The sequence below is a fragment of the Chiloscyllium plagiosum genome, chromosome 1, assembly GCF_004010195.1.
Source record: "Chiloscyllium plagiosum isolate BGI_BamShark_2017 chromosome 1, ASM401019v2, whole genome shotgun sequence".
In the NCBI taxonomy this organism is placed as follows: domain Eukaryota; kingdom Metazoa; phylum Chordata; class Chondrichthyes; order Orectolobiformes; family Hemiscylliidae; genus Chiloscyllium; species Chiloscyllium plagiosum.
Window position 1 is genome coordinate 115999806 of NC_057710.1, and position 13548 is coordinate 116013353.

Below are 13548 nucleotides of genomic sequence, written 5' to 3' on the forward strand. Positions count from 1 at the left end.
CATTACAATGAAAGTTGTCAGTGCAGCCCAAGGTACAACATTGGAGTGCAAAAGTGTCCTTTAAGTGGATTGTAGATGTGCCATGAGAATGTTTAGAGGCTTGCATACATTGGAATCTGATGCCTATGGACACAGTGTGCCTGTGAATGGTGACCATCGAGTGTGTCCTGGATGGTGTTGCCTGAGTTAAGGGAAAATCACCTGGACTTTTTTACTTCAGAGGGAGGTCACTCTCTTCATGTTAGGGAATTCAAATTGGTCTCTGATCTGTCATCAGGTACAGGAAGGTGTTTCTGCAGGCGAGGCAGGTGTGTGGACCCAGCAAGTTACAAATGAAGATATTGGACCCCTGCAATTGTCCTGCAGTAATTAGATTCTTGTATGCTGTTTGGGACTTAGAAGGAGGGAAACATAGGCTTACAAAGCAAGAGAACATAACAGCATTACAGGGGAACTATGATGCCCAGGGTCAGGCAGCAAGGGACAGAGTGCACAAACATAACAAAAATATCAGTAAATAGTCAAAGGGGTACAAATGATAAAATGGCAAAATTAATAGCTCTATTCTTGAATGTGGATAATATTTGGAGCAACACCAATCAATTACTGACTCATATAAAGGAAAATAGGTACAATCTTATAGCTACTAAAGAGACATGGCTGAAGGGAGATCAAAACTAGAAACTAAATATTCAGGGCTACGTGACTTTTTGAAATGACATGCAGGAAGGAAAGGGCTATGGGTTAGCTTTGTTGGCACAGGATAGATTAAATAAGATAGCAAGAAATGAGAGAAGGTATGCAATCTATATTGGTGAAGGTAAGAAATAAAAAGGGGTTGACCACACTATTAAGAGTAACCTGTAGGCTCCCTAACAGTAGCAATGTCAAAGGACAGTAAATAAATCAGGAGATAATGAGGGCAGCCTTTAAAAGGCACTACATTAGTTATGGGTGATTTTAATCTTCATGCAGGTTTGGGACAGTTATATTAGCAGAGGAAGCCATGAGGAAGAATTCATACAGTGTATTCGAGACAGTTTCCTAGAATAATAAGTTGTGGATCTAATCAGAGATCAGGCTATTTTGGATCTGGTGATATGTGAAGAGTCTGGCTCAATCAGAATAAAAGCTGCCCTAGGAGCTGAAATTAGCATGCTGTTTTGGAGGGAAGAACTTGGTTTGGTTACACCCGTGTGAAACTGAAATAAGGGTAATTACAAAGGAATGAGGGCTGAGCTGATTGGATTGGACTGGAGAAAGGATGTAGCAGCAAGGACATAGGAAAAAAATGGCAGATGTTTAAGAAAACAGTTCATGGCTCACAGCAAGCTCTTTCCCTGTGTGAAATAAGAATTCTTGGAAGGGGATAATCCAACTTTGGTAAACCAGGGAAGTTAAAGGTAGCATCATATTGAAAGAAGCTTGCAATGAGGCAAAGATAAGTGGAAAGCCAGAGGATTGGTAAAGTTTTAAAATTAACAAAAGATGACAAAAATGCAATAAAGAAGGACAAAATAACCTTTGAAGATAAACTTGCAAGTCATAGCAATACAGCAAGAACTTAAGTTTATGAAAAGGAAGAGAAAGTCCACAGTTAACATCGGCCCATTACAGATTGAGGCAAGGGAAATAATAATGGAGAGCCAGGAAATGTCAGAACTGTTGAAGAAATAATTTGCATCAGTCTTCACAGTAAAAGATACTAATAGGATCCCAAAATTAATAAAAAATCAAGGGGCAAAAGGAGGAGAGGAAATAACTGGAGAAAATTGCTAGGGAAACTATTGGGACTAAGTCCCATTGATCTGATGAAATGCATGCTAGGATATTAAAAGAGGTAACTACAGAGATAGTAGAGATAGTGGTAGTAATCTTCCATTAGATTCTGGAAAATTCCCAGAAAATTGGAAAACTGCCAAAGTAGCACCTTTTTTTTTAAGAAAGAGACACAAGGTGGTTGTATCTGCACTGTGCTCCCCTCATGAGCCAAGATGGCAGCTGTTCACCTGGACCTGTGTCCAGGCAAAATCTTTGCAGCTGCAAATGTAGGGCCAGTAGTTTGATATTAAGAGTTTTGCCAGCAGAAGTAAGGCCCAACTGTCAGAGTGACTATGGTTCAGTCCTGGATGTGATTAACAACTACCAAAATCCAACCACTGCATTTGCTGGTGAACTTGCTAGCATGTGGTCATCGAAATGTTGATCTCCCCATGCACCAGCTTGTTCCAGATGGTATGTTTGTGGATTTGCAAAGTTCTGTCGACATTCTAGTTATGTTACAGATTGATGAAGTCCATCTCCTTTGTCCTTCTGCTACCTCTCATTGAGCTTAATGTCTTAAGTTGCTTCACACTTAGTGGCAGGTTCCCTTCCTGAAGGTCATGCATGAAACAGTTTAGTTTTGTTGTTAACCCAGTAAGTTTCATGGTCACCTTTTTCGTGGGGTGGAACTTGGATATGAGAGACACCTTGATGGGGTTAGCTAATTAATGAAGCGAGTTGGTAAATTAGAATGAGAAAACCAGTCAGGCCTCACTTGCTAAAACAAATATAAGATTCAGTCCAACATTAAAGCATTTGGACCATGTTAGAAGTGATTTCTGCAATTTCTCCAATGTTTGAAATTCTTTCCCAAGATCAGCAATCACCTGAAAAACCTTTTAAAAAGTCACAAATAGATTAGCCTGTTTAAAATGTTATCTTAGGAAAATGCATTATGACCTTTCTGTTTTGTGAGAAGGCTGTTCAAGGTTGCATAAGTTGCAAGTTAATAATTCCAGATGAACTTTCAGACGTGATTGGTATAGAAGGACCATTGGAGCCTCAATCAGAATGGATTATTCTCATGTTTTGTTAATGCCCTATTTTTAATAATTTTGCATCATATCCAGTGCCACTTTATTTAGCATGTTATTGAAATGAGTAAATTATTGGTGGTGACTGTGACATAAATCCATGTACAATATTGAATATAAAGGACTGATGATGGTAGAATGATGCATGAATTACATATAAGAAAAGAATTTTCAGTTTGCTTGTTACAATTGCTAATTGTTGATTGACAGTAATCTCAGTAGACATTATGCAGTTCTAGAGTGTGGTGCTGGAAATGCACAGCATTTGTGTGTCCCAGCGGTAGCAAATAAGTTGCAATAAAAAATTGTTGAGGGATTTTCATCTCTTGCCTGAAACTTCGATTCTCCTGCTCCTCGGATGATGCCTGACCTGCTGTGCTTTTCCAGCTGCACGATCTCTTATCTCCAGCATCTGCAGTCCTCACTTTCTACATTAATCAGGTCTATTCCAGGAAAGATGCAAATATTGCATTTAGGTACAAAACTGTCATCATTATTTCTATTTTTGGGAACAGGTATCTTATAATATATAATATACTAAAACAAAAGCTGCTTTCAGAATGCACATATTTACCACGTATAGGATTTTGTACCTAATATTGCATTTAGGTACAAAACTGCTCCTTCTTGTACAGAACCTGCATTCCTGCTTAGAATGTGTCAATTTTCCTTCACAGTTGCTCTCTGTAGAAAAACTGGAGAAGTCCATCATCTGCAAGAATGCGAAGAATGCAAAGCTGAATTTCCAAAGACAAAAAGTACAACAAACACTTGTCACTGATATACCAAACCTTTCCCACCATTTAGTCTCTATTTGAAGATATAATTCCACCTTTCTGTGTGGACAAAGCAAAATCGGTTTCTTAAATTTTTTTAAGGGCTGGATTTTCTGAAGAGTGGCAATCACAAATAGATTACCTCTCCAATCTTGTTTACCAAAAAGAAAGAGCTCGACATTTCTGACAGGAGATTCTAATCATGGCTCTGTCAGAAATATCGAGTTGTACTTCCATTTTGACAGATCCCTTGCAACAGTTGGGAAGACAGAAAACCGCAACCTCTTTTCCACAGGCATCATTTGCGGTAATCACAGAATCATAGAATCCCTGCAGTGTTGAAGCAGGCCATTCAGCCCATCAAATCCACACTGACCCTCCAAAGAGCATCCCACTCAGATCCACCATCCTTACCCTATCTCTGTAATCCTGCATTTCCCATGGATAATCCACTTAACCCCTGCACATCCCTGGACACAATGGATAATTTAGCATAGCCAATCCACTTAACATGCACATCTTTGGATTGTGGGAGTAAACCAAAGCATCCAGAGAAAATTCACAAAGGTGTGGGGAGAAAGTGCAAAGACAGACAGTCGCCCAAGGGTGGAATCGGACCCAGGTCCCTGGCACTGTGTGGCAGCAGTGCTAACCACTGAGTCACCATGCCACCCATGTAATGTAAAGGTCTAGCAATGTAAACAGACTCTTTGACAGCTCCTGAAAAGTGCAAGTGTGAAGTTAGGGTGCTGGGAGGTAGGCTGCCACAGGGTGCAGGGAGGTAAAATGCCAGGTGGCTAGCTTGCCATGTAAAAATGAGGTGCCAGCTAAGAGTGTTGGGAAGGGCAGGGGAATTTTCAGGTCCAGTGGAGGGAGGAATGGGGGAAGTTATGCTAATTGGTATAATGTTGGACTTGTTCTACTCTGCTTTTTAAATAGAAGAATTACATTAGTGATCCACCAGTCATCTAACACCATTCCCATTTCTAATGAATTTATACATAATAATGTCTCAATTACCTCGGTCCTATCTCCTTTTCAATATGTACAGAGACAATTATCTGGGTCCCTATATGTACAGAGACAATTATCTGGGTCCCTATATGTACAGAGAGAATTATCTGGATCCCTATATGTACAGAGACAATTATCTGGATCCCTATATGTACAGAGACAATTATCTGGGTCCCTATGGCTATATCCTTTCTCAGTTTCATTTTAAATATTCTCCTCTCCCCAACTTTCAACTTGAGTTACTTTGTATGACTTTTCATCTCTAATTCGGTGTTGGGAATTGCAATTTTGTTTGGGACTAATAATAATTCATTAGAAATCTGAACGCCTCATTTTAACCAATGCCATAGGATTTCATGTTTTTAAACATAAACTAACTTTATCATATATAATTATCACGGATACTTGTACAATTAAACAGGCACTACTAACTTAATATGTATGCTATGCTCTCAGTTTTACTTTTTATTTCCCTCAAGGATCTTTAATTGCAACTTAGAGTTATTTACTACTGCTGGGACACAAATGTATTTCACAGGTCTCTGGAAACTAATTTCTCTCAGATCCATGTATTCCCAAAGGTAATACTTTCCTTTACTGTCTTTTGGCTGTGGATGGTTCAATCCTATGTTCTCGTTGCCTTCTTGATGCTTTACAGTTAATTCTGCTGATTGCTTTCTTTGTCACAAGGCTCTGAGAAGATCACTATCGATTCTTCCACAAGTTACAAACTAGGCAATCTTCCAGCCTACATTGTTTTATGAAATTCAACTAAAATTAAGACTGACCTACACTCCTCACTGCAACTGATGAAGTTAGATTTTTCCATGCTCACAGTGCAAGCCTGACTGTTATTTATTTTGGCTTTCTTGCATCAATGAGCCGCATCCACACACAAAATACAAGAACAGCATGGTGGCTCAGTGGTTAGCACTGCTGCCTCACAGAACCAGGGTCCCAGAGTCAATTCCAGCCTCGGGCGACTGTCTGTGTGGAGTTTGCACATTCTCCCCGTGTCTGTGTGGGTTTCCTCTGGGTGCTCCGGTTTCCTCCCACAGTTCAAATATGTGCAGGTCAGGTGAATTGGCCACGCTAAATTGCCCATAGCGTTAGGTGCTTTAGTCAGAGGGAAATGGGTCTGGGTGGGTTACTCTTTGGAGGGTTGGTGTAGACTGGTTGGGCTGAAGGGACTGTTTCTGCACTGCAGGGAATCTAATCAAACTAAAAACCACAGATAAGTTGACACTAGAGGATTTCTCCAGGCTGCAAACACCTCCATAATAAGGCGGCAAACTCTGGGATGTCCTCAAAAAGAGTTAGGTTAAGTATTCCTCATATTTTTGGTTGTTTTTATTTTTGCTGCTGTTACCTATTATTTACTTATCTATGCTATTTAACTCTGTGATCTGCCTGTATTGTTCGCAAGACAAAGCTTTTCACTGCGCCTCGGTGCACGTGACAATAAATTCAATTCAATTCAAGGCAGCTCATTTAACCTTCTTTCTCAAATCTGAAAGATTTCAGGGTTTACCCATGATCTTAAATGAATTTAGTTGTAACTGTGAAAATAAGTATATTGCTCTGGACTGACCTTACTGCAAGGATTGCAGATGTCTCATCTCCAATGCTTTAGCTGTTAAATAAAAACACATAATATGATCATATCTTTCTAACAATTAACCTTTTAGCATGGTCAACAGGACCTCAATATTGCAATTTTAATCGTTACAGATCAGTCAGTTTACATTGCTGGTAGTTAAGCTTCTATAAAAATAATTCAGGACAGAACTAATAGTTACTTGAGCAAATTTGAGCTAAGTAAGGAAACTCAGGATGGATGTGTTCAAGCCAAATTGTGTTTCACAAACCCGTTAGTAATCTCTGAAGCGGTAATACAGAAGAGTTGATGAGGGCAATAGTGTTGATGTGATGTACTGTGATAAAAGTTGATAATATATATTAATAAGGAATCTGGAGTTTTAAAATAGAGGGAGATTGGTTTTGACATCAGTTCTGTTTTTTTAAAGGCCATAAAGTTATTTGGAAAAGTGACCTATCTACATGATTTCCAAAGAAAGCATGTCAATATTAAATGTTCGGTCAGATACTTACCATGTTAATTGATGAAATGCTTATACTGCTGAATTTATGATACACAGGCAAACTAATAATCAGGAGCATTGGTTAATTGGAGTTGGATTCAGGAGAAACTGATTTCAGTTTTATCTCAGTAGATGAATCATGTTTTCAGTTGAGAAGAGCAGTTTTGATCTCAGTAGCAGGGTAGTTTGTTAGGTTTATAGGGCTGAGTTTTAGAAAAGTCTGCAAAGTGCTAGTTCTAGGGAGTTTCATGGAGGGTTTCTCTCTGTGAGCTCTAGTGAATTACTTCACACAGTTCTCCACTGCTACCCACATTGTGCATGCTCTAGCCCTCCATGGTGTCTCTGTCACACTATTTTGCACTTATGACCAGCAGAAGTGCTTGCAGCTACTTGGACTATCTGGGTTTGTGCCTCCAGTGCCATAGCTAATGCCTTGGGATTCAATTAGCTTAGATGGCTGGTTTGTGATGCAGAATGACACCAACATCATGGATGGGTTCAATCCCCAAGCCAGCTGAGGATTCTCCTTCTCAACATTTTCCCTCATCTGAGGCATGGTGATCCTTAAATTAAACCACCACCAGTCATCTCTTTCGAATAGAAGTCAAACACTGCTAGTAACAAATACCTCTTCACAATGCATGTAGAGGAAGGAAGATGAAAAAGAAAAACTTCTGACAGCATGTAGGTGGCATAGGTGACACTTCATTGCAAATACAGAAATGTCCTATTATTTTACATCAACACCTCCCTGACTGACTGTCATAGTAACATCTATGCTAGAAGGAAGTTACCTATCCTTAATACCATACTTGTTACTCTGTCTGAAGAAATGTTACTTTCTCTCGAATGCCCTGCATAGCATGACGCCTTGTCAATGTTCAGTGTGGGAGTATCACATCTGGAAAAACCTTCAAACAGCTGAAAGTGTTAACTTTCATTGAACAACAGGAAAAGCAAAGGAAAAAAAACGAAATTGCATTTGCTTTTGGAATGAAACAAGGGCTGCTTGTCTTTCAAACAATAATAAAGTTACCATCAACAAATGATGACCTCAATGAATACACATCTATTGGATGTGGGTATCAGTTATGTTCTGTCTGGCTTGTTGTGCCAGAAGCTGCATTGCTGTATCATGATGAAGGTAATGTTTCTTGTGCTCAAGATCTTCACCTTCCTTGTTGGAAGACAGCTGTCACTCTTCTAGCTCTTCAGTGTCAATCACAACCCCTTTTGCTTCAGTTGTGGAGGGCATGAAATGCAAGGATTGTGTGACATACTCTCTCTGAAGTGTACTGCAAGCAGTCCACTTCCAGCCCCCCACCCTGAACCCGCAACCCTAAAGACCTTGGAATATCATCTTCAAGAGAACTAGTGTCTTTTCCACCCTGCCCCTGGTAGAATAATGGGCTGCACTGTATTTATATCCATCCTCAGCCAGGATTTTGTGGAATGAAGTTATCAGTCATGGTTGCAGAGTGTAACCACCAGCCATCCTTTCAGGACATCCAGCTTTTGGAATGCAACATGAAGCCAAAGGTTATCAGGGATTCCGGCCGCATGACAATTTTTGGGATGTTTGGTGCAGACGTCCAAGATGTAGTGCTTTTGATTAGAGGTGACTTTTACATTTACCAATTTGAAGTCTTTCATATTGACAAAGTCTGCCATCTAATTATACAGCACTCTCAATGTAACCTGTGTTTAGTAGTCTATGTCACCCTGCACCTGGGAGAATCCAGCTATGCTGGCAAAGTCTGAGTGAGTGCTGAGTTGGTAAGCTACGATCTCAGAAATTTCACCTGTTCTGATGCATAAGATAAATCCTGTCCCCATGCGCAAAATGCCCTGGCAGCAACATTGTAATGAAACTTGTTGGAGCACTCCAAAGTGAAGTGAAGTGGTAAACTGTATTATGAGTCAGGTGGAGACATGCCATGATAATGTGGTGTGGCTGGTGAGTTTTTGATGCCAACTTCTGTGGATGAAGGATGTCAATGGAACATGCCCCGAGATGTTGGGGAACGCTGTCCAGGGTTGAAACATGGAGGAGTGGGCAGTGAGCTGGAGCTACCACATTCTTGCTCAAACTTTGATATTGGGAGTTGTTATCATCTACTTTCTTTCCATCACATGAGCGAACAATAAATTGCAAATAAATTTGGTGAGAATAGGTTATAATGAGATCTTAATAAATGACAATGAACCCCTCTCCAGATACCAGTGAGACTCTCATCTTGCCATTAAAATCTTGTGTAGAAAATCAAATTTTTTTCTTGATATCGCAAATCTCTTTTTTCCAATATTTCTATAGTTTCTCATTGCCCACATTGTTAAGGAGCTGGAAAGATTGCGGCCATAGAACCTCCAGGCTATGGGTGCTTGTATGCATCTCTTGATTTGCAGATCTGGCAAAGAATCCAGGACATCGAACTGATACGAAACCTTAAAACTCTACCAGCAGCTTAAGAAGGAAAACATGAAAAAGTCAAGTAAATGAAAAATTAAGGAGTTATGATAGGAATAATATTACTCAAGGATCAAGTAACTGAGAGAATATAGCTAGGAAATGTTTTGCCATCTTTTCAAATTGACTTGCATATATATAAAATGTTGATTTTTTTTCCTTGGTGTAATGAATTTGTGTTCTTGTATTAAAAGTGCATCAAAAAACACATATGAATATGTTCAGTGACTAACCAACTGAAAAAAGATATGTATGATCTATTCAGCCAGGTTTCAGCCTGGGATCTGACTTACCCAATATTACCACAAGCTGGACCATAACCAAAGTGTGGCTCTTGGCCTGATAAGAGTTCATTAAGGGTTCAAGATGGATTAGTATCTCTTAAAGAAACAAATATGTGGGGTTCTGGGAGTCTTGTTGTGAGATATATTAGATAGTTTGAAATTTTAACATAGCTTTGTTGAAAAGACTGTTCTGGGAGTAAAGGCCAACAGTGTTGCCAGACATGTTACACATATCAGGTGGAGGGGGAATACCAACTATAATTAAACCAACAATTTGAATTTGAATACCAGCTTTGGAAGACATGTTCAGCAGAGTCTGAATGCATCATGCAAGATCCATGTCTAAAAACCAGGAACATGAATCTGTACCTTTTAACAATTATGAATCTTTTTAACAATATTCACTAAAGCAATGCCTTTGGGAGGATACCAGCAATAATTACAGTGGGGAAGCTAATTCAATTAATTACAATATGTGGAAAGATATACAATTAGCTCAGGATTCAAATTTTATGTCACAACAGTGGATTATTTAAAATCAATAGAAGCAAATGGATCTGAGAGCTTAGAGGAGGAACATCCTGAATTATTTCATCATCATAGAACTTTCCCAACTGTGGCAAGAGACAGAACAATGAACCTGCACTGTTACTGCCTTTGCTGTTTGAATTCATATATCAAAGAGACCTAAGGGGCAACCTTTTCATGCAGAGGGTGGTACGTGTATAGAATGAGCTGTCAGAGGAAATGGTGGAGGCTGATACATTTGTAACATTTAAAAGGCATTTGGATGGGTATATGAATAGGAAGGGTTTGGAGGGATATGGGCCAGGTGCTGGCAGGTTGAACTAGAATGGGTTGGGATATCTGGTTGGCATGGACGAGTTGGACCGAAGGGTCTGTTTCCATGCTGTACATCTCTATGACTATGATTCTATCTCAGGCCTGTAGAATTAGACTGGAGAAGATAAAATATCAATGTATTGTTTTGGAGGTTTGACAACTTATCCGGATCTGATGATTGTCTACTTGTACTTTTTTAACAACTTGATGCTGCTTTCTTGGTTAGAGACAAAAAAAGACTGCAGATGCTGAAATCCAAGGTAGACAAGCAGGAGGCTGGAAGAACGCAGCAAGCTCGGCAGCATCAGGAGGTGGAGAAGTCAACATTTCAGGTGTAAACCTTCTTCAGGATTTGGGGTGGGTGTAAGAGGAGTTGCAGAAAAAGGGGGTGGCAGGGCAGGGTGGTGAGGTGGGGATAGGTGAAGACAGGTAGAAGGTATGACTTGGTTGGGCAATGGGAGGAATTGGTATCTGGAAGGGGAGTGGGAGAACCTCTACCTGTATTCACCTATCCCCACCTCACCACCCTGCCCCACCCCTCCCTCAACCCCAGCTCTGCCGTTTAATCTGCAGCTCTCTTTACACACAGCCCAGTCCTGAAGAAGGATTACACCCAAAACCTTCTTTAAAACAAGATGATGGAGTGACACCAATCTACATTGTGGGCAACCATTCAAATGATATCATGTTACTCTCTCTCATTCTGTTCTGTGTGAAGCTTCTCATGGATGTGCATAATGTACTTCCTTGGAAGATCAGTCAAGAAGGTTATGCCATCTTTAAGAAGCAATACTGTATCAGACGTAAAATTGCAGATAGAGTCAAATCTTCCAGGTAAATATGTTTGAAATCAGTGGTATATATTATTGCATCATATATGGTCTGTCACAATGTGGCCTCAGTCCCATGAATGGTGACTATACCGAGATCTGTAGAGATTGATAGCCCTGCCACGGCTACACCATTGGTATCCGCCAGGCATAAGAACTCAGGAAGCCAAGAAGAGTTTGTGTATTTGCCATTGTTTGGAATTGGTGATTAATTATATGCTTTGAGATGTTCTCCTGTAGGCAGTAGTATATGTCTTTCAGAATGAATAGTGGTAATATGTTGGCACAAACTCCCATTACTCTTTTAGCTTCTAGTGTGTTGCCCTATCTTTTCAACACATATGATATTAATGATTGTAGAAACATCAGATTGCCTTATACCATTAGCACAGTGGACGAGACTAACAATATTGAAAACATTGTCATCTTATGAAATTAGCCTTTCACTTGATTAACTTAGACCCTAGATTGTGTGTTTGTGCTTATGTAGCTTCTTAGTATGTCTTTGCTATCATTGTTGTGGTGTTGTTCCATTTTGTTGGTCATCTATGTTTTATTCTGGGATCCAGCTTGGCCTTTGGAAGCAGATTTCCTTCGCATGCATACTCAGATATGCCTCGGTGTGATATGCTTCACAGGTATCTAGAAAAGCTGAGAAGATTTTTCACAGGTGCAACAAACCACATCTGTTAAAATGTTTATGATTTTACATACTTTTCTGAATGTAACAATGGTGTTGGCTGCACCCAAAGAATATAATTGTTGTGGGCCTGCAACTATGACTTCATATCTTGCCTCCATTCTCAATTAATACATCAACGATATGGTCAATACTGGTGCCCAAAAGATCCTTCTTAAACTTAATTGGTGTGCAGTGATGACTAACTCAATGAGCCCTTCTGACAGCTCTTCTTCAGAAATGTCTTAGTCATGTCCTTTGCTACATATGCTTCTGACAAATGGTGGTCAGTAGGTTTGTGTGCTTGATGTCTGTGCAGCATGAAGTGGAGTCTGTTAATCCCAAATTTAATTCTTACCTTGAACTGGTCTTCAAGAACCTTTGAGATCTTTTTTGGATCTTTATTATCATTCATGGAAAGACTAGATGTAATAACTCTGTAAGCCCATCCTTGTCAATAGCAAGCAAAACTTTTAGAGCTCTTTTCTTTGGATTGACTTTTGTTGGCTGTGAAATAGAGCTGAATATGTTGTTTGAATAGTTGTAATTCTGCAAAGGTATTATTGGATGTCCAATCTATAATGATGTTTCTGCTATCCATGATTCTTCTTTAAAAGCAACACACTGCACTACCTTAACATGTGTGTTTCTGACTTTGTGTCAATTCAATTATGATTTTGTTCCATCTTTAAAAACAAAGGCACTATAACAAGAAACTGCTATTAATGTATGAGCTGTCAGTAACTAAGCATTCTAACCTTCTAACTTTCTGTACTGCACTGCTTTGTGTTTCAGTTCAAGAGTGCACCTTAGTATTCTTAAATAAGGCAACTTTAGCAATTTGTTTTGTTTTATTCATTCAAAAGGTGATGATGTCACTAGCTAGGCAGTATTTATTGCACATCCCTAATTGCCCAAAGGCAATTAAGAGTCAACCACACTACCATAGGTCTGGAGTCACATGTCAGGCAGATCAGATAGGGATGGCAATTTCCTTCCCTAAGGGACCAGATAGGTTTGTTGAATAATCACCAATGGATTCACTGTCATCATTAGACTCTTAATCCCAGATATTTATTAAATTCAAATTCCACCTTCTGCTGCAGGAGGATTTGAACACAGGACCCTGAACGTTATCTGGTTCTCTGGATTAACAGTCTAGCAATAATGCTACTAGGCCATTGCCACCACCAACAGAAAAAAAACCTTTGTATTCTAATCAAAAATAAATTTGCTCTGTTTTCCTGGTAGTCAATGTTTTATATACAGACCTGTTCAGCTAGGAATAAACATTTATTATAACTAATTATTATGCACAATTGAAGGTGGAGTTGAGATCACTCCCCATCAACCACATCTATTGACTAATAGAGCAGGCTGGAAGGACTGAATAGCCTACTCCTGTTCTTAAATTCCATGTTCCTGTAGAGAAAAGATCAAACTGACAACAGGTCATAAGCATATCAATGTTTAGAATGACACGAGAATAAGGTGGCACAATAGCTCATTGGTTAGCACTACTGCATCACAGCACCAGTGAACTAGGTTCAATTCCACCCTTAGGCAACTGTCTGTGTGTAGTTTGCAATTCTCCACATATCTGCGTGGGTTTCCTCCCACAGTCCAAAGATGTGCAGGTTAAGTGGATAGGCCATGCTAAATTGCCCGTAGCGTTCAGGACTGTTTAGGTGCATT